This window comes from Notamacropus eugenii, chromosome 4 (genome assembly GCF_028372415.1).
Source record: "Notamacropus eugenii isolate mMacEug1 chromosome 4, mMacEug1.pri_v2, whole genome shotgun sequence".
In the NCBI taxonomy this organism is placed as follows: Eukaryota; Metazoa; Chordata; class Mammalia; order Diprotodontia; family Macropodidae; genus Notamacropus; species Notamacropus eugenii.
The window spans coordinates 333,910,019-333,934,777 of NC_092875.1; the positions used below are offsets into that span (position 1 = coordinate 333,910,019).

At 35.7% G+C, this 24,759-nt stretch overlaps 1 long non-coding RNA gene across 1 annotated transcript in view; it reads left to right on the forward strand.

The window, feature by feature from the left end:
* Positions 1 to 252: 252 nt before the first annotated feature.
* The window catches only part of LOC140498472 (uncharacterized), a 48,376-nt gene continuing 23,869 nt past the window's right edge, over positions 253 to 24,759 (forward strand). Inside the window, exons 1-2 of the long non-coding RNA XR_011965104.1 lie at positions 253 to 500; positions 4,897 to 4,999. This is a non-coding gene — a long non-coding RNA (uncharacterized lncRNA). The remainder of the gene's footprint in view (positions 501 to 4,896; positions 5,000 to 24,759) is intronic.

The window sequence follows — 24,759 nt, forward strand, 5'->3', positions numbered from 1 at the left end:
CAGGTAGACTCATCTTTGTGAGTTCCAATCCATCCTCAGACAAATCCTAGCTGTGGGACCCTGGGCAATTCACTTAACCCTGTTTACCTCACTTCCCTCATCTGTAAAATGAACTGGAAAAAAAAAATGCCAAACCAGTGCAGTGTATTGGCCAAGAGAACCTCAAATGAGATCACAAAGAGTCAGATGACCAACAATGGAATGATAACAAAACTGGGTGTCCATGCACAGGCACCATTTGAGGCACTATATGGTAATGCATGTGTTACAAGAGCTGTGTGGTGGTAAACTGCAGACCTTCCCCTCCAGATAATTTTGTGATAGAGGCTTATAGTGAAACAGGTTGGCAGGCAAAGAGGGAAGAGTGTGGCAGAATAGACTGGAGTTCCAGGCCCTTTGCCAGTATTAGGATTTCTAAAAGCTAATCATTACTTTACCAAGCTGGAGCTTAATTTCTTTGTCCATGTAACAGGAGATTTGTCTTGATTTCTCAAGTCCTGGTAAGTGCAAAATTTTGGTGACCCTGTGTAGGTATCATTACATATATTTTCTTGCCCTATATCATCTTGATTTCCATCAAGTAGAATGGAAAGAAATATAAAGGTGACTATGGGTAAAAGGGTTGCATGGTGACTAGCATACAAGAAGATAAAGGTATGATTCCATGATTCCAGCTGTGAGAGATGCAAAAACATCATTACAGGAATGTCAGTTTAGAGCTAATTGTGATTTTAGAGGTAAGTTAGTCATAGGATCATAACTCAAGAGTTAGAAAGGACATCAGAGGCCACCAGATGAAATTTTATTTTTCCTGATGAGACAACTAGATTCCAGAGTGATTAAGGAGGCACTTTGAATATATTCTTGCATACATTATCTCCTTTCATCCTTACAATAATCACATAGGTAAATAAAGGTAACAAATAAATGAATAAATAATAAATAAAGGTAAATACTGCATGCATTACTTTCCCTATTTTGCTGACTGAAAACCAACCCCAACTCTCAAGGTCTTCCTCTCTAATGGGCGTGACAACATTAAAACTATTATGTACAAAAAAGATATATTCAGGATAAACTGGATGAGGGGTGGGAAGTAATTTCAGAAGGAAGGTACTAAAATTAAAAAGAAGTAGTTAAAAAGCTTCCTGTTTACAGTGGGTCTGTAATTGAGACTTGAGAGAAGTCAGTGTGATAGTGGACACTTAGATCCTACCTTCCCTCAGTCTAACTTATCAGGTTGTTGATTCTTCCTATGGAAAATTGTTTCGTTCTTTAAAATAATTTTTTTTCTTATCCTTTTCTTTATCTTCTTAATGAGAGCTTGATGATTATTATGTATTTCCTGAGGAATGGAGACTAGTACTGGACATATTTTTCTAGGTGGAAATGCAGAATTATCTTTCTTTTGTAAAATAATATTTCTGATGACTATGCTATTATTGACATTTTTAAAGGAAATAAGATCGAAGGGGATAAGGGTTATTATAGAGTGTCCATTATGTGGCAAGCAGCAGGCTAAGCACTTTACAAATATTGTCTCATTTGATTAAAAGTTAAGGGAAGTATGTCATTTAAAAAATGAATCATTTGGTTCAAGTGGTTCTAAGCCTGGTGGAATCTTAATCCTAAATTCTTGCTGAAGATATTCTACCATCTAGTGATGCTCTATCTTTAAGCATTCTTAAGGAACTTTGATGGAAATATTATTAGAATCATGGAATGCTAGAGTTGTAAGGCATTTTACAATAAGCGCTTTTAACCTGAGGTTTATAAACTCATTTAAAAATATTTTCATAATTATCTTAATGTACTTCATAATACCATGCATTATATTTTATCCATTTAAAAACATTTTGATCCACAGGTTTAATGGAAGGTCCGTGACATATATACAAAATAGTTTTAGAACACTTGCATTAGAGACTATTTATTCTAATTCCTTCATTATACTGATAAGGAAACTGAAGTTTAGATAAATTATATAATTCCCCAAGTCTCACCATTAGTGACAGAGTCAGGACTAAAACCTAGGCCAAATGTTAGTGAAGCAAACAGTACTAAAGCATAGGATTTTGGTTTCTTTAAAAAAAATTTCCAATATCTTCTGATCACCTGTACCCCCTTCCCCAAGAGCATAAGAATGGCTCCTTTCTAAAGAACAGACAGTCCCTAACTAACTCCAGTCCTTTTAGAGTTCTGTGTTGCTGCCTACAACCTAGTTATCCAGTGACTTCCTGCTGAGACAAGTTTAGTGAAAACCCTCTATGTCCTCTCAGAGTAAAGCTTCTGTTCAGATTGTAGTGGCTGAAATGCTGTGAACAGACACCTAAGGTCCTGTGCCAATCTCAGCATGGATAATTACTGCAGGCCCCAGAACCTCAGCAAAAATAGGCCTCCTAGACTGAGGACCCTGCTAATTAGACTGTTTCACTCCCTGGCAGCTTCAAAATGGGGGAAACTCTCTGGGCTCACTTGTCTCATACTATTTCCAAAAGGCAGAAAGATGACTTGGGAGGGAAAAGAAAAATTAAAGCAAGCAAGAAATACATATGACTAAAGAAAACCCTGACCCTCAGGAAACCTTTGCTTCAACTAACTATACTATTGGTCTCCAAGCTACAGAGACGCGTTAGACTTTGTCAGTTGTACTGTGTAGTGAACGAAAGAAACTAGAAAGAATACTTTGGGCACTATTCAAATCCCATCTCATGAGCGTTTACTAAGTGCCTACTGTGTGCTGTGTTTGATCCTAGGCAGGCAGAACTAAATAAACAAAGGAACACAATCAATTGTCCTATCAGTAAACATACATTCTCCTAGAGGTATAGAAAATGAAAACATAAGAGAGTACTAGCTTATGTGAGAAGGGAAAGACAGCACTCATAATTAGGAGTACCAGGGATATGGAAATGCTGCTAAGCACCAAAGAATGGAGGGCATGGAGGAAATTCTGTGCAAAGGCTATGAGGTGGGGCCCAGATTGCTAAATTTAGGGAATAGAAAGTAGTCTGGAATACAGAGTGAAGGAAGGGAATTATATGAAATAAGCCTGTCGGAGTGAAAAGATGGAATGAAACCAATTTGTGTAGGGTTTTAAATATCAAAAGAGGTGATATTTTGTATTAGAAGCAATAGAGAACAACTGAAAGTTCTTCTGTTTTTAGACATGCTTAGTTTAAGATTCCTGTTGAATGTCTAGGTAGAGACGTCTAACAGGTAATGGGTGATTGACATGAAACTGGAATTCAGGAGAGAGACCAGATCTGGAGAGAGGTATGGTGGCACAGTAGAAAAAGAATCTTCCTTTGGGGGACTTAGGTTCATGTCCTGACTCTGATATCTAATAACTATGTAACCTCTCCATGCAAAGTTAATACGTTACAGGGAAATTGCCATCCTATATTGATAAAGGGATTTTTCTCAACTGGGAGAGTTCTCTATACCAGTTAAATCTTAATTCTGTGTTAAAAGAGTAACAGAAAGATAGGTACACTAATATACTGCTGGTGGTGGTGTACAACCATTTTGGAAAGCAACTGCCTCTCCCACAACAAGTTCTTGGTTGGTCTTCACTAGCTATTCTTTGCTACAAAGAGGTAAACAGTATCCATTAATTGAGGACTAGCTGAACACATCACGGAAAATAGATGTGGTGGAATACTACTGTGCTGTAAGAAATGATGAAGAGGATGGTTTCAGAAAAGCCTGGACAGACTCATATGAACTGATGCAAAGCGAAGTCAGGAGAACAATATATACAAATTCATACAAATTAATGCAAATGAATAAACTAAAGTATCCATATTTTTTGAACCAAAGACTCTATTACTGAGCTTATACCCCAAGGGAGTCACTGATAAGAAAAAAATCCTCATATACTTCAAAATATTTATAGCAACTTTTTTTTTTTGTTATAGCTAAGAATTAGAAACAATGAAGATATTCATCATTTGGGGAATTGCTAAACAAATTGTGGTACATTAATGTAATAGAATATTACTACTATGCTGTAAGAAATTATATGTGATGAATACAGAGAAACATGGAAAGATCTATATGAACGGATAGAGAATGAAGTAAGTAGTTGCAGGAAAATAACATGTACAATAACTACAACAGTGTAAATGGAAAGAACCACACACCAAAAAACTAAATAAAAAGTAAACGCAACAAAATTATACAGATCAAGTGGAATTCAAATAAAGAAATATGGGAAGACATCCCCCAACCCGGCCCTTCACAGAGGTGGGATATGCAGAGGTGGTACACATTGAACATATTTTCAGATTAATTTCGATGTATCAATGTTGATGTTTATGTTGACTCTTTTTATTTCTTTTTCCTCTCCAAAAAACATTCTTTTTGTCATATGGGATGGCTCTCAGGGAAGGGAAGGGAGAAGGACTTATGGATACTATGGTGATGTAAGAAACAGAAAATATCAACAAAAACTTAACAAAACTTAGTTTCTGTTCCCATCTATCTACCTATGTACATAAATGTAAAGTCATATACATTATATATATGTATGTATATAAGTATGTAAGTATATGTGTATAAGCACAGAATTGTAGTACCTCCTCTTCTATGGGCTATCTCCCAAGTTTACATTGGCAGGTGTGCAAGCTGAGAACTAGGGGTTTCCATGAAAAGTTAGATAACAAATATAAATAGGTCATAGCAAAGGTATTTACTAGAATGATGTAGTATAAATTAGGCAGATAGGCCAACTCATTTGCTAAGCACATTTTTGTGCTCTGTACCAGAGGGATCGAAGGCTGTTGAAACTTAGTTACTTGAATAAGGTAACTTTGGACTAAGAAGTTTCTTTGATTTGAGAAAGATGGGAAATGAGACTAGAGCATGGTAATAAATTATAATTATGTTTTACAGTTACACCTGAGTGTGATAGTATATGGGAGAAGTATTGAGGTTTGGAATCAGAAGATATGGAATTGAGTCACAACTTTGCCATTTACGACCTTTTTGATCTTGTGTAAGTCCCCCTTCTGGGTTTCAATTTCCTCTTTAGTAAGATGAGGTTTGTATTAAGTGATCCCTTAAGATTCTCTAGTTCTAAATTAACTCTCTCAATCTTACCAATTTATAAAAATGAGATCATGATATTGATCATTAAAAAAATTAAAAAGTGAATCAAAAATCGAAATCATTTCTAAAAATAAAGTTTGATTCAGCTACTAACTCCTAGATGATAGGAATGATGTATTATAATTCTTCTCTCCACCTCTCCATACCAAACCCTCCACAGATCTAGGTACACATAGTGATCAGTTACAGAACAGAATCATAAAATATCAGTGAGAGACTTCAGAGGCCATTGAGAACAAACCTTGCCTGTATAGACCTCTGGATATATACTCATCTAGGCTTTGATAGAAGACATATACTGAGGAAGAGTTCACTTTGTAATTTGTGGATAGCTATGATTTATTAGGACTCATTACTTATATGGAGTCAAAGTCTGCCTTTCTGCAACTTCTATTTTCAGGTGTAGCAGTAAGAACCCTGACACATCCAGGATGGCCTGCTACCAAAGGTTCTCAGATCTGCCTTTCTAAAAGGAAAGCAACTTTTGAGGGGTCAACAATCTTCTTTAACTATATTCACCAACAGAAAAAATATAAGCAGAGAAATAAAGATGAACAAACAGGGCTACTTAGTGACTATAAGCGATACATACATTACACATCAACAGACACGTCCAACTGTCTGACCATTATATACATACATAGGTACCAGAGAGAGAAGAACTAACATCTGATTCTTCAAGAGGGAGTCCTCCCCGCCCTCCTTAATGGCCTCCCAGAGTTTCATCTGGCCAAACAAACACAATGAGTAAACCCAAAAGCAAAACCTCACCTCAAAGTGTGTATACACTTTTCAGAGCCGTAGGGCAACAGGACCCCAGTGCCCCATTAGAAATTAACAAAAGGTGTTCCCCAACCAAGCTTCTCTTAGTGGACAGACCCATTTAATGGTCCGAGAAGATCTTTAACTCATTAACATAATTAACATTAAATCTGGCACCAAGGATAGCAAGTCTATTTTTTTTTCCAATACTAATACAAGAGTACTCATATCTCCCTCTTCTTTAGATTCACTCTACAATTTTCAACTGCTACTCTTCTTGCACAGTCTTAAGGTCTACCATTCCAGTCCCTCTTCTGTATGTATCCAAGTTTGACAATATTTATCTTTCATGAAACACCCAGAATTGGATATGGGCTTTGAGATGTGATCTGATTAGGGCACAAGACATCATGGACCCTATACTTTTATTATTTCATTCTAGGATCTTCTTACCTTCTTCTGGCTGTCATGTTATACTGTTGACTCACATTGAAATTATAGTCCACTAAATCCCATACTTCTGTTTTTTATCTCATTATCTGCTTTGCCATGTTTTTTTTTTAAATTTCATATTGTAAAACTGTTTCTGAACTCAAGAGAGGAGAGACTTTGCATTTATCTTTGATAAATTTATCTTTTTTTAAAAAATCTGTCCCATCATTTCAGCTTTCCCATCAAACAAATATTTACTGTTTTCTGGAGATAATGATAGATTCTAGGGACACAAAGAAAAACAAAAGAGAACAGCATCACTCCTCTAGAAGCTCATATTCTAATAGGAAAGTCAATACATATATACATAGGAAAATACAAAGCATATAGAAAACAGATACTGTATAAAGTAACTTTGAAAGCAAGACCCTCACAATTTGGGAGAACAAAAAAAAGATTCATACAGAAAGTGACACTTGAGATGGGTCTTAAAAGAAGATAAGGATTCCAAGAGCTATCTCAGTAGAGTGATGAGGTCAAAAGCTAATTTCTCAGAGGTTAGAAGAGAGCGAGAAGAAATGGAGTAAGCTCAATGATAGTTTTGTTTTTTTTTTTCCCCCAAGAAACTTGAATAAGAAAGGGAAGAGAAATATAGGCAATGGGATGGTAGGACCTATTTTTGTTGTTACTTTTTTTTTGGTTTGTTTCATTTGGTTTTGTTTGGCTGTTTGTTTTTTTTTTTATGGGGAAGATGGGCTTATATTTTTTAGGAAACAGGGAAGGAACCAAACAAAAAATCTACAAAGAGAAAAGATGATAGTGGAAATAATATATTGAAGAAAATGGGAAGTGGAAGAATCAGTGGGACATATAAAGGGATTGACCTTAGTGAAAAGTACTACATATTCATTACAGATTGGATTATAATAGAAGATGTGAGATGAAGAAAAAATGAATAAACAGCAAGTGCCTAATGGTTTCAGTTTTCTTAGTAACACATAAAGAAAAGTTCTCAATTTAAAAGGTCATCAGAGACAGTGATAGTAGATGGTTGAAGAAAGAAAGGAGTCGTTCAACAAACAGCTGTAGTGAATGGAACTGAGAATAAAATATAAAGGAATAAAAAGATTACCTTGCTGTTCTGAGGCAATCATATATATGTATGAATAAAAATTTATTGTGGAAAGAGTCAGCACAGTTACATCACTTCCTGCAACTCCATTCTATAGCATATGAGTAGGAGTGAAGGAGGCAGATAATAGCAATCCAGAAATCCAGGTTTTTAAGAAGGGATGACTAGTACTAGGACAAGGATGTCAAAGATTTAAGAGTGGAGGACAAGATAGAAGCAAATTGGTTCAATAAGGGGTCAATTGTTGTGGTACAGGAAAGAGATCACAGAAAGAGGAGTGATGATGTCCTCAAAATATACTAAGAAATAGAGGGAATGGATGTCATTTCAGGGATGATTAGGCTTAGGAGGACTAAGGTGTATGGGAAGATGCAATCATAGGAGTTTGCATAGGGTGATATGAAGATACAGGTATTTCAGTGTTCTTTCCATGGAAGCAGAATCTTCGTGGTTTATGGCAAGTTCAAAGTTGTAACTCTCCATGTATGCAGCTGATATAGACTGGAGTAGATCGAGGAATTGGACAGATTGAAAGACTAGGTGATTATAATATTTTAGGACAGTAAGTATGCTGATATCTCTAAAATAAAAGCTGAGGTGAGGTAGAGAAGGAGAAGGTGAGCCCACTCACTAGCAAGTGAGGGAGTCATATCCTAGGTCTTGGTAAATAATATTCACCAGTACATATTTTAAGTGATATATTTGGATAGAATGAAAATTAAAAAACCAAGAGGCTGCTGAGTAGAGGGTGAGTCTGAAAGGATCAGTGGATTTGATTGCCACTAGAACCTTTGAACTTAGCTAGAAGAATTTTTACATGGGTTCATTACTGGTCTTATATCTGAAGTTTTTACACCTTTGGAGGCCTTAGAGACTTTGTTCTCTGTCAAGGTAGACTTTGCAGATTTGAAATCATTTCTACACTGTCATAAGACATCAGCAAAAGATTTAGTGGAGGTTCTGTTTTGAGAAGAATCAAAACTTCAGTCAATCCTAAGGGCAATACTAAATTGGATGTAAGTAGGATAGCACATACGGTCAGAAATGACTCCTATATCAGAAATATTGAAAGAATGTAATCAAAGGTATGTGGAATTAGAAGAAAAGGCAAGCTGATTCGTTCACAGGAGTATACAATAATAGAGGAAGAACTCAGGTGTTAAAACTATACCTACAAATAGTAAAAGAATGAGAAGGTTTCCAGAGAATTGGGATATAGATCTAGAATTTATGGTAGGATATCAATATAAATCACATATGATGAGCAGGTATGGGTGGATTGTGGTTAACATAGTGAAACTAGTTAAAAATAACAACAATGAAAACCAAGGTCCACTGAATTATAGTAGTGTAAATGTTTGATAGATGAAGACAAGAGCTATAGTGTGTTAATTTTTTTCTCATTCACTCAGAAAAGAAGCTGATAAAGCTTAGGATTCTAGTGGGTGAGAGAAAGGGAGAAGGGGATAAACTATCTTTGTACCTTGCTTCCTTCTCTGACATGAGTGACCCATACTTGCAGGACATTTGCTGTTTCTCTATTCTGCCTGGAAGATGGGGTAGCAGCAGAAGAGTGAAAAAAAAGTCCTGTTACATTAAATTATGTCATTGAAGCATCAAAAAAAAAGCACACCCAATCACTCCACACCATTAGAGAAACTGGCAAGGCTTCCATCAGGGACCCTGAGTCCAGGATTATGTAGTGTCCACATATTGATCGTTTTCTCCTAAATTATTGACTGGGTGTCTCCAGCATATCGTAAAGTGTCTAGTGATGTGCTGTGACACAGTGAGGGTCATTCTTTAAATCTTCTTAAGCACCAGATACAGTCTCTCAGACTCTCTATAACCAGGGATGCTGTTTTAATATTGGGGGTGGAAGGGAGATGTGGAGAAAAGTAAATAAATTTTAAAAACATGAATGAATAAAATACACCACATATGGCTTCAGACCAAGACTCATCTTTTGCAATCTCCTTTGGAATTTTTCAAAGTCTGGGTGTAATTAATCACTCCTGCAAGGAAATTTGGAACCAATCAATACACTTCATCATTGCTTTAATTATAGTCAAAGTCATCTGGGGACCACTGTTTCCTGCTTTGGGAAAATAAATTAATAACCAGGTCTTCATTAAGGCCCCATTTGATGCAAACCTTCACCTTTGTTGTAGCACAGAAAAGTGTGTTTAATAAACCTCAAAATGCATGTAAACACAGGGTATTATTATGATTGAAAGGCATTTTTTAAGATGATCTATACATGTAGATATTTTTCTTTTCCCTAGATGTAGAAGCAGCCCGCATTTGAGTCCAGGCTGTCACTTAAAAACCTGTGTAAATGTGGGCAAGGCACTTAATCTCTCTGAAACTTAGTTTTCTCATCTGTAAAATGAGGAAAACAATAATATTTTTCTTACCAGTCCAAGAGAGTTTCAGTGAGTGATGTCTGCTTTATAAACTACAGACTATGATTTTCCTTCCTTCCTTCCTTCCTTCCTTCCTTCCTTCCTTCCTTCCTTCCTTCCTTCCTTCCTTCCTTCCTTCCTTCCTTCTTTCCTTCCTAAATAATTAGAAGTTTGGGGGTTTATTAAGATTTTCTGAGAAACAGTTGATAAATCACTGAGGACAGGATTTTACTTCTGGGTCTGGGTGCAAAAATAGAGATAGATTTGAGAAGTTAGTACATGGTATTGGTAAGTGGGGTCAAGTCAAACTTCATGAGACCTGAAACAATAAAACATGGCTATTTTAGAACATATTTTCTTAGGAGGCAGATTTACCAGAATTCTTACCAGAAAACCCTTTCCTTTTTTTTTTTTTTTTTGGCCATCTATAAATATGCCCACTTTTCTGAAAATCCAGCCTCAAAAATATTACTAAAATTTTCAATTTAAAGGGTGCTGGGACAAGGAGTTGACCAGAGTAACCTTTTATCAGTTTGAGGAATTCCTGTAATGAAACTGATAAATGAAAAAACAAAAACAAAAACAAAAACAAACGTTTACTATGTATTAATTGCTATGATGAACATTCAAATTGTGGGAAACAACACAAATATAACAGTTTCTCTGCAGAGAAGATAGGGAGTCCCAAAATGTTTTAAGGATGGCTGCATTAGTAGAGAGGTTTGCAATGTCAAGGATCTTTACAGTACATTTATAAGCAGGATTGCAACAATTGCTATTCTCAAGTGTTGTGGCAGGGTCATAATTGAAAGGCAAATAATGAGTCCTAATCTCATTGTCTCCCATTGTACTGGATGACTCTCTGTTTATCAAAGCAGCATGAGCATTCATGTCGCCCAATAGGATGGAGGGGTGAGGAAGCGGGACAAACAATGAATTTAGTCATAAGAGATCAGATCAGGAAAAAAAACATTTCTAATAGTGATATGAGAAGATTTCATAGAGGAATTGGATTATTGATCTTGGTCTTGAAATATGAGAACCATTTTAATAGGAGATAATGGGAGGAAATTTCAGATAGGAGTAAATGTGTTGATTCATGAAGATGCCAGGAAATTAGGGTAGGGGGGGAGGGAGAAAGCCAATTGGTCAGTCTATCTGAATTGTAAATTTATGTATGGGAATAACGAATGGTAAAGTTGGAAAGACAAATTTCGGTAGCAACTTGTATTTGAATTTTATCCTAAAAGAACCTGGAAGCCATTATAGGATTTTTTACAGGCGATAAGTTATTTTACTTTTAATAGAACAGTAATAAATAATCAAAGCAAAGAATGGTATGGATTGAAGTGAAGTAAGTTAAGGAGAACATTATCATAATAAAGGTGGGACTCAGGAATGAAACTATGGTAAACTAAGGACTTGAATAATGTAGTGAGAGGTATTTCAACTAGGGGACCTGATTTGTGAGATAATGAGGTATTTCCGTCTGTCTTTCAACTATGACTTGTCTCAAGTATTGACAAAAAAAAAATGACTCAATTATTTTCAATCCTGGTATATTCAAGTCTTTCATTTACAGCTCCCTCAACTGTCCTCTGTCCTCATGTCCTTTCTGAAGAAGTGATGGAACCAAATCAGCAAGTCTCTTACAAAAGTATGCTAAATAATTCATTGTTCGCTCCACCATTCAGAAGTCACAATTTCCTCCATACATAGGATGAGGTACCAGGCTATTTCTCCCCTAATCCATCAGGGTTGAAGTTGAGTTACACTCACACACTGGTTTAATGCTTGCAAAGCACTCTATGTATGGTACATCATTTGATCCTCACTAGGAGTCCATGAGGGAGGTGCTATTATCATTCTTTATTTAGAGTTGATGAAAAAGAATATGTTAAGTAACTTGCCCATGTTTACAAGCAATTAAATGTCTGGGGTGGGGGTGCTGGGGTTTGAACCCTTTTCTTTGTAACCCCTATCTAGTATCCAACTTTCTGTTAAGCAGTGGGTTGAAGTCAGAAAACCTGTGCTCTAGGAAAAATGTTTGAACTCTACCTCTAGTTCTCTCTACACTACTTAAGCACTACCAGTTATATTATGCTTTAAGGTTACAAAGTATTTTCCTCACTAACACCTGGAGAGTTTATAGTGTGAGCATACTCATTTTATAGATGAAGAAACTGAAATTCAGAGGGAATGATTTTCCCAAGATCGCATAAGTATCATGGATGGTCTTCAAACACGTCTCCTGATTTTAAATTCGGAGTTCTTTTATCAAGTTGCTTTTTGTTTGTTTTTCCTGCTCTGTTTCTTCATCTGTAAAATGAGGCAGTTAAATAAGAGCACATTCAAATGTCCCTTCCAAGCAATAAGATTATGAAGCTTATTAGCTAGAGGGAAAACTTGAAAGAGAGATCAATGACTGGAGTTGATTCCTATGTTATATTTGTCGTGGTTAACATGTTTACCTGAATACTCACATAACTCCTTTGCTTGCCTGGGAAATCTGGTCCAGGTAATACCACAAAAGTTGACATATTCACTCCACACTTATCTCTCTGGAGGATATTGAAGTCATTTTCTCTTCTTTCACTGTGATTCTTAGATGACATAGATTATACAAACCCCCACATTCTGACTTTTTCTGATTTCTTTGGCTAAGTATTTTAAGTAAAAGCAGTTTGATCTGAGAGCAAGCTCTTCTTGTCATATTCCTTCTTGTACATACATCCTATCTGGAGGTACAACTCCACTGAGAGAATAATGGAGCATGCATTTATATACCTCTGAGACAATGCTGAAAGAGCAGTGAGCAATTATATACACAGGCACTTTATAAATGAAATAGGATAAGCATACATGAAACCTAAAACCAATAAGAGATAAAACCAAAATGAAAACTTATCCTCAACATTATCTAAATAACTGCAGAAGGGAATAAATCTCATTCCAGCTGTCTCCCCAGTCACAGAGACATATGTGTTACAGGTAATCTACTCCTCCCAGCTCTTACCTCCTCCTTTGACATGCACTGTAGTTCTGAGGTTTGGCAAATGTCACTTCCATATCTCAGTAGGATTGATGAGTCACTCTAGAGCAGTGCCTCTCCCTTCTGAAATGTTCTCTGCTGGAGCCCAAAGCCTGTAACCTACCTAAGAATATTATTCTTCTCTCATGTGCTCAAAGCCCATCCCCAGCTCCCTCCCTCTCCTTATCTAACACCCTTCTCTCCTCTCATCACAAAACTTGGGCCGTGACATAAAAGATCTCATGAGTAATGTGAAAGAGTGGTTGTAAGGAAATCCCAGAAGATATTGTGTAATACTGAATTAGTAAAGCAATATTGAAAATCATCTATATCATAAAATCATTTCTGAGAATTCAAAATCAAGCAGTGAATACAAATCCCTTCACTCACTAAAAGGCAAAAATTTAGAACAGAGACCAAATAAACTAACACATTTTTTTTTATTCCAAATGTTTATTTTTTTTAATCCTGTTGCTTCTGGAGAAAAGGATTTCTATGCCTAACTATATGTCTTTTGAGGACAGGAATTGGTACACATGCCACATGAACATAATAGGAGTTTAATAAACACTTGTTGGGTGAATGCGCTGTACTGCTCTCTCCATTGCAGTTCCCAACACACACACACACACACACACACACACACACACACACACACACACACACACACACACAGCAAAGGAACATAATATGATGTAACAGCCCAATTACCACCAAAGAAAATTAATGAACCAACACTTACTTATCATATGTCATAATTGCATTGTTTCATAGTGAAGAAATACATAAGATGGAAACAGACAGTTCATTTAAGTCTAGTCCTTCCAGAATGACTGCATCCTGATGGGATCACCCCAATTAAGAGTTTGATTCATAGATTTAGATGTTCATACAATGATCAGGGACCTGAGGATTAATTCAAAGTAATCAAATTCATTAATATAGATATATAAACTAGGATTCTAATTTCTTTTTTTTCTTTGCTTTTAATATACATACATATATATTTCTTTTTCACTGCTTGGATTTCTCCTTGTGTCCCTTGGCCCTCCCTCAACCCTTCCTAGAAAGCCATTCTTTATAACAAGAATTAAAACAAAAATGAGGGAAAAAATGGGAAATAAAACAGATAACTCTGTCATCCAATTTGGAAAAAAATAAAACAAAAACCTTACGTTATATATGTTCCACACCTATGGACTCCAGCTTCTGCATAGGAGGGTATGAGTAATATGCCTTCTCTTAGTTATCTTTGGGGGTAAGCTTGTTCATTATAATTCCAGAACATTTAGGTTCTATTATGTGGGGACCTTTCTCCCCATTTTCATTATTGCAGTCATTGTCTATATTGTTTTTCTGGCCATAATTACTTCCCTTTGAACCAGTTCATATAAATCTTCCTCAGTTTCTCTGCATTCATCATATTCATTGTTCTTATAGCACATTAATACACCATTTCTTTCATGTACTACAATTTATTTAGTCATTCTCCAAGTTATAGGCATCTACTTTTTCTCTCAGTTCTTTGCTGTAACACATACCAAAAAAAAGTGCTGCTACAGGTATTTTGGTGTGTAGGCAGCCTTTTGTGTGTGTGTGTGTGTGTGTGTGTGTGTGTGTGTGTGTGTGTGTGTGTAAAATTGACCTCTTTGGGTTATAGGTCTAGCAGTATAATCTCTAAGTTACAAGATATGAATATTCTAGTCACTTTCTCTACATAATTACACATTGCTTTTCAGAATGGTTGTACCAATTCATAGCTACACCAACAATGAGTTAGCATATTTGTCTTTTCACAGTCCCTCAACATTGATTATCCCTTACCCCCCACACACATACATATAAGCCTTTTTTGTCAACTTTGGCTTTGAAGTGCAAACTCACAGCTGTTTTGATTTTTATTTCTCATATTATTAGTGATTTTAAACTTTCATATGAAATCTTTTGAGAATTATTTGTTCATATTTATTAGCTTAATTTATTGATTTGTGATAAGGTAACATCAAAATTATTGACAGACCGACTGTAAACAAATTATTGAACAAAATCATTGATGTTATTCTAATTTTTGCCTATATTAATGAGTAAATTAGTAGAAGGTATATCTATCAATCAGTTAGTCAATAAATATTTATTAATATCCTACTATGTGCCAGGCACTATATTAAGCACTTAGGGTAAAAAGAAAGGCCAAAGGAAATCCTTACTTTCAAGGAGCTAACACTCAAATCTAATTCAATTGCAAGTCATGCTATCATCTCCCTGATGTCATGGTCCTCTTCTAGAACAAGGACAAACCACAACTTGTGAGTACTCTAAGCTGCTAGAATGGGGACCCAGCTGGCCAGCTCCTTTTGAGCAACTCAACTTATCCCATCCCCTCTCCCCTCCTCTCCACTCCCTACTCCCCCTTACCTGTGGGTATTATGTCCTCAGGAAGATAAATTTTGATTGCCAAAAGCTGCCTAGTTAACTTAGGGTTTACTGGCTAGATTTCTTTCTCAAAGACCATGCCTTAAGCCCAATTCACCATGGATCTCATTGATTGGACAACAATAGGTCCCTGCTAGGCCCAAACACCCCTTAATAGTTATTTTTGGGCCCTCCTGGCTCAGAGTGAATGTAAATACTAACTGTTTCTCTCCTTTGGGCAGGAACCCTGAAAATCTTCCCCTCCCAGTCTGATTTTTTTTTTTTTAATTAAAGAGACCATCCCCTGACTTACTTCATAAAGAGGCCTATTCACTGAATGGGATTTGCCTAACTCAAAGTGAGAACTTGAAAAGACCTTAGCTTAGAAAGGCCAAAGTCTCCCACTGCATCCTGGGCCATCTCCAGTCATCCTGATCAATATCTGGCCACTGGATGGCTCTGGAGAAGAAAGTGGCTTTGCACAGCCTTCCCTCACTCAAATCCAATTCAGATGCAAGTCATGTCATCATCTCCCTGATGTCAAGGTCCTCTTGAAGAGCAAAGGACAAACCACACACAACCACAAGTCAAATGGGGTGAGATAGCATGCAAACAGCTATATGAATACAAGATATATGCAAGATAAATTGAGATTAGTCTGAAATGAAAGGCAATAAAATTAAGGAAGACTAGGAAAGGCTTTTTTATAAGATGTGAGACTTGAAGGAAGTCAGGGACACTAGGAGGGAGATATGAGGAGAAAGAGCATTCTAGGCATGGGGGGCAGTCGACAAAAATGTTTGACATTCAGAGACAGTGTTTGTGTTAGGATCAGCAAGGAGGCCTGGGTCATGGGATCACAAACTATGTAGAGGGGAGTAAGAGTAAGACATTCTTCTATGAGACATGACTAATGTGAAAATATGTTTAATAGAAATGTATGTGTTCATGTAAGACTGCATGCTATCTTGGGGAGAGAAGGGGATGGAAGGGGGAGAAAATTTGGAACTGATAGAAATGCTTGTTGAAAACTGAAAACAATAAATTTTGGGGAGGAGAGGCTAGGTTATAAAGGGTTTTGAAAATCAGACAGAGGATTTTATATTTGATTCTGTACATAATAGGGATCCACTGGAGTTATTGAATGGGGGTGGAGTTATATGGTCTGATAAATGTTATAGAAAGGTCAGTTTGAAATGTGGCTTTCATTTATTATAAAATTATTCAATTTTGTTTAGTAGATATTTTCTATACTTTAAGCTTCTTGCTTAACTCCATTTCATTCCATTACAGCATTCCTCTATAAAACCAACCAAACCCTAGCAGTACATTTTTTAAAAATGCAAATATTTAAATCGTATCATTGTGCTCTCTGGCATGCATCTCATTTGGTGAGAGTAGAATTCACAAAAAAAAGAAATCAATTATTTTTCAAAAATGTTTCTGTTACTCTATTAGTCTATTAAATTTCCCAATTCAACTCCAGGAATATTCTTTGAAGAATTTTATGATTCATTCTATCAAATAAAAAAAAAATTTCTGGGGAAGTGAACCTTGGAAGATAGTGATTATGCCATTGTAGTATGTTATATTTAAGGGTGTGATCACCAAACATCATCTTCAGTATCCTGAAAGTTAGAAAATATGATTTCAAAGATATCAGAGTTAAAATTATGTATTATTCCATTGCCTGAAATTCTATAAGTTAAATTTACTCAAGAGACACTGGAGCTGATCTACAGTCAGTGATACCTGAAAGGGTATGGAGATTGGGAGATTAGATACACACACACACACACACACACACACACACACACACACACACATATATGTGTGTATATATATATATATATATATACACACATATATATGTGAGTAATTTTATTAACCACTTCCCAATTATATTTTAACTTAGTTCCAGTGGAGTTTTGTATATGGTTTACAGTTTGGAATTTGACATTTTGTGCCAGAGGACAGAGATTTTGGCTTTTACTTTGTATTCCTAATAACTTACTCTTGTAGCTTAGTAAATTCTTGTTGAATTAATGATTGGATATATATTAGAAAATGATTTCAGGATTTAGCAGACTGCAAGGAAAATAAACCCCAAGTTCACAATATGGCAACCAAAAAAACTAATGCAACAAGATGACATAATGAACACATTGCTCTATACAAATATTGGTTGCTATTGTTGTTGCTATCAACTAAACTTATTAAAGACAGTTAATTCAATGTAATATGCAATTATTACATATTTATTATGTATCAATCATGGTACTAGATTTGGGGGATACAAAAACAAAAATAAAATTGTTCTTTCCCTTAGAGAGTTTTCATTCTACTAGGAGGAAGCAATGTGTTTATAGAGAAGTAAATACTGAATATGTAAACATAAATAAATAAGAGTATTAATTAAATAAATATTAATAACAACAAAATAAAGCAATTAGTGTTCTTAGGTAATAAGTTCCCCATAACTGGTGATTTTGAAGAATTAGGGGTATGATTACTTGTCAAAGGATGAGAGACAGGGGTTCTTAATTGTTTGTCATAGATTCCTTTGATGGTCTAGTGAAGCCTATGGGTTTTTTTAAGCATACAAATATAATGAGCGCATACAAACAAAATCAATTATGTTGAAATGTAATTATTAAAATTACATGCATATGTACAATGTAGAGATATAGATTTATATATATATATTACAAGTATATACAGTGTCTATGTGTATGTGTATACACACATATACATACACATATATAAAGGTATATCTGGTTATCTATCTATGCATCCAGAAACTCTTTATGGATCCCAGGTAAAGTAAATCATTGTTTGAATGGAAGCTGCCGACATTCACCTGTTGTATGTTAATATATGTTTAACAATTTTCTGTCAAAAAAGAAAATGTATCCAATAACACACTTTTAAGCCTAATCTTCATTATTAATATTTTGCCATCACTTTTTTGAATCCAGACAAGCCACAAAACAATACATCATGCCCAGGCTTGTAGTATTTACAGATTTCCAGGTTGTGAATGTCCCCACCGAAAATTTCACCATCTAATTCTAAACTGATTTAAACTGACTCCAGGATACCCCCTCCCTTCCCTCCTTCTCAGAAACTCCCATAGAATGTAAGAATCTTAAGTTTAGTGTTTTATTTTTGTTCATGAAACCTCAGTGCATAGAACAGTGCTCAGCACATAGTGGTCGTTCACAAATGTCTGTTGAATCCAATTGCATTGTCATATATCAAATCAAGTTGAAGTTTTAGGTGCCATCCCAGCTAGTTCACTTTCTGGTCCACACAAACACTGAGGTTCTTTCATTCAATGCTAAAGTCATCAGCTCCTCACAGTAGGTTTCCCATGACTTTGAAGAACAGAGGACATTGTTCAAAACTTTGTGTCCAGTGTATTGATAACATGTTTGGTTGACTGTTTCCTAAAGATGTGTAATTTTTAAAATAAGGAATTACAGCACCTATTTTGACAAATACAAACAACAACATATGTAGGTAAGGATAAATTTTAAAAGAATACCTAGTCTTCACATTCCTTGGTTTGGGGTTTCCTACAAGGTATCACAGGAGATGGAGCACTGGGCATGGAGTCAGGAAGATTTGAGCTCCAAATTGGCCTCAGCATTTTTGTGACTTTGGACAAATCTTTGCCTCAGCTTCCTCATTTCTAAAATCAGCATATTAATAACATCTACCTTTTAGAGGATATAATGCTGTAATCTTTGTAAAATGATCTGCAAACCTTCAAGTGTTACATAAATGCTAGCTATTATTTTATTTTCATATCCTTGAAGACCTTTATTTGTTAATGTTTCACTTCTCTTTTTCCCCTTTGCACAAATTTGACCTTCTGGCCACTAATATGACATGTAGACAAAATATTGCAATCAAAGTTTGTTGAGCTTTTTTTTTTTTCACTTTTTCAACTCTGCCATTGGCTTGACCTTAGGCAAATCACCTAACTTCCCTAGACCTCAGTTTCCTTATATACAAAATGAGCTGTTTGGAATAGATAGCTTCTGAGGTCTTCTGGTTCTGATTCTGTGCTCCTATAATTCTATCTTAGATCACAGAAGATACCTTGATAAACACAGAAAATAGAGAAATTTGGCTAATATCTGTAATTCAGACTTCATACCCTTTTAGCTTTAAGCATCTGGGCATTTTAAGTGAAATTCTTTTTTTTTTTTTTTGAGCTGAATTATCAAAATAAAAATACCATTCTTTTTACTTCCTTTTGGTCTGTATGTAATAGTCCTGAGGGAAATATTAAGGAAACAAAAACATATTAAATAGAAGGTGAAGGAGGGCGAAGATTAAATGTGGAGTCAGCATCCTGTTTTGCCACTTCTAGTAATGCATAAAAATGAATGTTTTGTGAATAGGAGAAGTACTACATTGCCTCTATGGTGAGATTGCAGTGGGGCGGGGTGAGACGGAAAATTCTCCTCTTCTGGACATATATTCCCTTGTGTCATGTCATTGCATTGAGGGTTGTTCATACTCTGAGAAAGTGGTCACATTCTTATTCATCGCAGGGATATCCTGTCTTAGATCTCTCTTTCCCACTGTCTGAAACTCTTTATTTAGTCCCTTTGCCTGATATCAAACAATTTAGAGATTCATTTGGGTTCAAGAACATATTTCTTTTATAATGCAAATACCTTTCAGAAGGAAATTCCCAAAATCACCCTAAAGAGATGGGAGAGAGAATATAATAACAGCGATGTCTCCCATTTATATGGAATTTTTCAATTTCAAGCATATGATCTCATTTGAACCACAAAGCAATGCCACAAAACAGGCAGAAGAGGTATCATTATTCCCATTTTAGAGATGAGTGAAATGAAATAATTTTGCTTAAGGTTACAGAGACAGCAAATCAGATCATAAGACCATAGAATGGCTGAGCCAGAACAAAGTCCAGGTTTTGAGTATCAGCTTTATGGAGCTGCATCATACAAGTGAGCATGATGTCAAAGGCAAGCCTTAACTCAACTGTGTTCAAGGGGAGACCTGCTAGTAGCCCAACAGGGGTCTCTACAATCCTCCAAGAAAGGGAGCATTCAATCTACTGCATCCTAAGCAAGTCAGACATCAGCAAGCTAGCCCCACTGTAAACCCCTGCAAAGGATGGAAGGATGCAGTCAGTAGGAGATTGAAACAAGAAGGCAATTTTAAGCAGTTTGCTTTAAAAAGTACATTTTTTGTCTGTTTACATCTGCATATATCTTCTTACTGATGTGGCAGCTTAAATGCTTTATTTACTTTTTAAAGCTCTGCAATTGGCTTTTAAGTTGTGGTTACAGCTCTTGTCCTTTTCCAGATGTGATCCAATTGTACACAAACACATAAACAATTAAAATGGTGAGATGAGGTGGGGAAAAGGGCAATAAAAATGGTCAGAGTCAATTAAACTAGTGAAATAAAAAAAAATTAAACCGAGGAATGGCATACACAATAACCCATATTTTATTATTTCCCCCTTACAACATTGTAAAAAAATACATAAGTCCTTGATGTATGTATGTTTCCTTGAGAAAGGTGCTGCATAGCTCAGAGGCAGGATCAGTAGCATGTGATGTGGGCAGCTGGAAGGTAACAACATGTTGCCCCATAAAAAGCAGCGTAAAGAGGCACATAAATTCCACATAAACTGTCAGCGTGTCAGCTATGCTAACACTGGGTAAGCCAGCGCCCTGCAGCTACGCTAACTTATGCACCTTCGTTTTTCGAACATACACTTAAGGAATTCACAAAGCTAAGCTGTGAACTATTGGCTTTTTCATTTTTAACCCTCCCATTCAGCAAGATTCTCTTAAAAAATTTTCAGATTTTGAAATAAGGGGGCAAATTCAGAAGGGGTAGAGGAGAAAAGAGTGAAAAAAGCATTTTTTTTTTTTTTTACTTATATCTTCATATGGTCTGCTTTCTTGGAATAGGAAAGTATGTTAACTGTCCCATTCTATAGACCAGGCAAGTGAAGGGCAAAGTTGTGGTTGAGAAAGGTAGAAACAAACAGAGGGTGTTGAGAATGTGTGTGTATGTATAAGTATAGGTATTTGTACAACTATAAGTATAAATACATACACATACATATATATTTATGTATATATGAATAGTTTGAGGGAAAATCCTTTCAGAGTTGGCTTCTGAGAGAGAAAAATCAATTTTATATGCTTATACAATCGTAGACATAAGGCTGAAATGGACCTTAAATACCATCAAGTTCAACTTTCTCATTTTACGGGTGAGAAAACTGAGTCATGATGAGATTGAATGACTTCTGTTTGGTTTAAAATAGGACCAGGATTTGAGGTCATTTTCTGCAGCTAGGTAAGCACAAAGTCAATCCAGAAGTGAGTGAAAAAACACTTGAACACCATACAGGTCAGTCAATAAATATTTATTACACATCTATTAGTATTATTTTAGGTTAGAAGCAAAAGACAGTTCTTCTCCTCAAGGAGCTGACAATCAGTCTAACAGATCTAATGTAAGTTTTATCATAGGTGATAAACTAAATATGAAACTATATGTCATATAAGTTATATATATAACATATCCCACATTACATAGCAATAGAATTCAATAACTAACCATATTGTGGGTGTGACCTTTTTTCTCAAATGACATGCCAGTGGCATCTTCTACCAAGATGTAAAAGCTTATATTTTGAGACCAATAATTGCTGGTATTTTCTTTTGTACTGAGACTAGCACAGATAAGCCTAGAGAGGCTCTTTACAAAGTTGGCTACTAAATGTCAAATTCCTCTTCAATAGATAACATTTAATTTTGGGGGCAGAAGTGTGGGGTTGGGTTGAACTCTGTATCCTGAAAGGAAATATTTATACCCTCTGGATCATGGAAATATTGAAGAACAGGGGAACTATTCTCTTAGAACTTATAATCTCTTTGAGGAGATAGGATGGATTTAAATTCATGGAATAATAGAGGAAAGGCAAAATTATCCTCAACATATGAGGTCATGGCTTAATGGGTTCACATTGGTAAATTGATAATAAACTTTGGAGGTATGCATAATGAGTACTGGTTTCCATTTCCTTCTTTGGCTTGCTATTCTGGAAAGCTTAGCATGACTCCACAATATGAACTATGTATTCTTCTTATACACCAAAAGATAAAAATGATAAAAAAGACAATAAAGATGGACAAATATAAAGGTAGTTTACTGGTTATAGGCAGGCTAAAGTTGAACTTGTCTCAAAAAGGACAAGTGGCTCATGGGGTAGATTCATGGTAAAAAGGATATTCTTAACCATTACATCGCCAGAATTTTACCACTTGAGGAATGGAAAGGACACTATCATATATTCAACCAATTTCTGGGCAATTCTATTCTTACACAAATATTAGGAGAGTAGTCAGACCTAAAGCACTCACCTAATGTCTCTCCAGAGATGCTTGATAATTGATGAATCAAGTGTCCACCTACTCTTTGATGGCCTTTAGCTATTTTACAAATTGCCTTGGGCATCTCAGATATTTATTTACCTTGGTAGTCATTCATTCATAAACTACATCTGCCCCTCAGTTTGACAGTGATTTGCTGGGGAAAGGTGAACCTTGGCTTGGAGGATGCTTACTGTATCAGTGGAGAAATATGATATAAACATATATCAGAAGTAACGAGAAAAGGGAGACAACAGAGGGGAAAAACTTCTCTTTGGAAAAGGATGGTGTGTTTAGTTGCTGTGGCTGCACCAACTCAGAAGAAGAAAGAAGCCATCTTAGAGTGCCTTACTACCACCAATATGTACTCCTGTAATGGGGACAAGTCCATAAAGAAATCTACTATATCCCCTCCCAAGAATGGAGAGGAGTCTCCACAATTCTGCTTTCTCATCTGTCAAACTGAATCACAATCTTTATCCAAATCTGGCCACGAAATTGTTTTGAAAACCAAATGAAAGGCTGCTGAATGTGTTTTTCAGTGGAACACTGTTCATGAATTGCAGGATTTTAAATTCAAATTTTTATTCAGGTCTTTGAAGATACATTAGAGCAGAGTTGAATCAGAACATAGCCCTCCTTTACTTCTCCATGTGGGACTCAGGGTTCCTGCCACTTTCACAGGATCACAGAATAATACAACTCTTTTATTACATTATATAACTTATATTATTATATTATTTTATATAGATACATATCTTTACCTGAGATCACACATTTTGATATCAGTACCTCACTCCTGGTTCTTTACATATCAACTTCATTACAAGGATAGTCATGTCACTGAAACATAACTGTTTTTCTGTTTGTTTTTTTGTTTTTGTTTATTTGTTTTGGATCTTTACTGAATTTTCAAAATTGATCTTGGAGTATAATGATCTTCCAGAAAGCTCACCATTTTAACACACTAACACATATTTTTTGGAATGATAAGATCTTCTAATTTCTGTCTAATTAATTTTTAGGGTTGGGGGATTATGATTAATATCAACCTTGTTATTATATAAGTTGGATAACTGAGACATAAATATGTTAGTGTCAGACGTATTAGGGGAGCACCTAGCTTGTACCCAATGAGAAGGAAAGAAAAATAAAAACCATTACAAATATGTATAGAAATTGCAAAATAAATTTCCAAATTAGTTGTGTTCACAGTAAAAATTTAACAATCTACTCTCAAAACCCAGTTCAAACTAATTCCAACATATCCCTCTTCCAGATTGTTTACTTCAAATTCTGCTCTTGGTACCCTCTAGTGTTTACTGTGTCTGAATGGCCTTCCAGGTATTCAGAAAGGTCTACCTATGCCTTCATGGTTTCAATTTATTGGATTTTTTAATCATTTCTTTTCTGGCCCTCCTATAAAATTAAAAGGGTTATTGGTTGACCTGAATTCTATAGATAATCCTTTAAGTTTATCTTTTGGTTTTTTGTAGTCAACACTCAAATGATGATGCTTTCTCTTTGTCTGTGAAAACAGAGAGTAAGAGAGATAGGGAGATGGAGAAAAAGAGATAGGGCACTAAAGTTTATTCTAGTAGATCTTGTCTGCTTCAGACACAATGGCACTAACCTGACTGAAGTACCAAGCAATACTTTTTTTTAAGATAGCATTTCTTATTTTTTTCTTTTCCACATCACAGTCCATTTACTATTTTCTCTGAAGTTTTTTTCATACCTTCATAGTCCCTTTTCTTCTCTTCCCCATGTACAGCATTTCTTCCTCTCTCTCATCTCTCCATCTCTGTATCTCTGTATCTCTGTCTTTCTGTCTCTGTCTCTGTCTCTGCCTTTCTCTCTCTTTCTCTCTGTTTCTCCTTTTTGCCTTCCTTCTCTTTCTTCCCCATCCCTTCCTTTTATCCTTACTCTCATTCTTCTTCCTTGGAATCCTACAACAATACCACATTTAAAAATGACTTACTAGGAACAATACTTTGTAGAAGTACTTTTGTTTGAATATACTTATTCCAA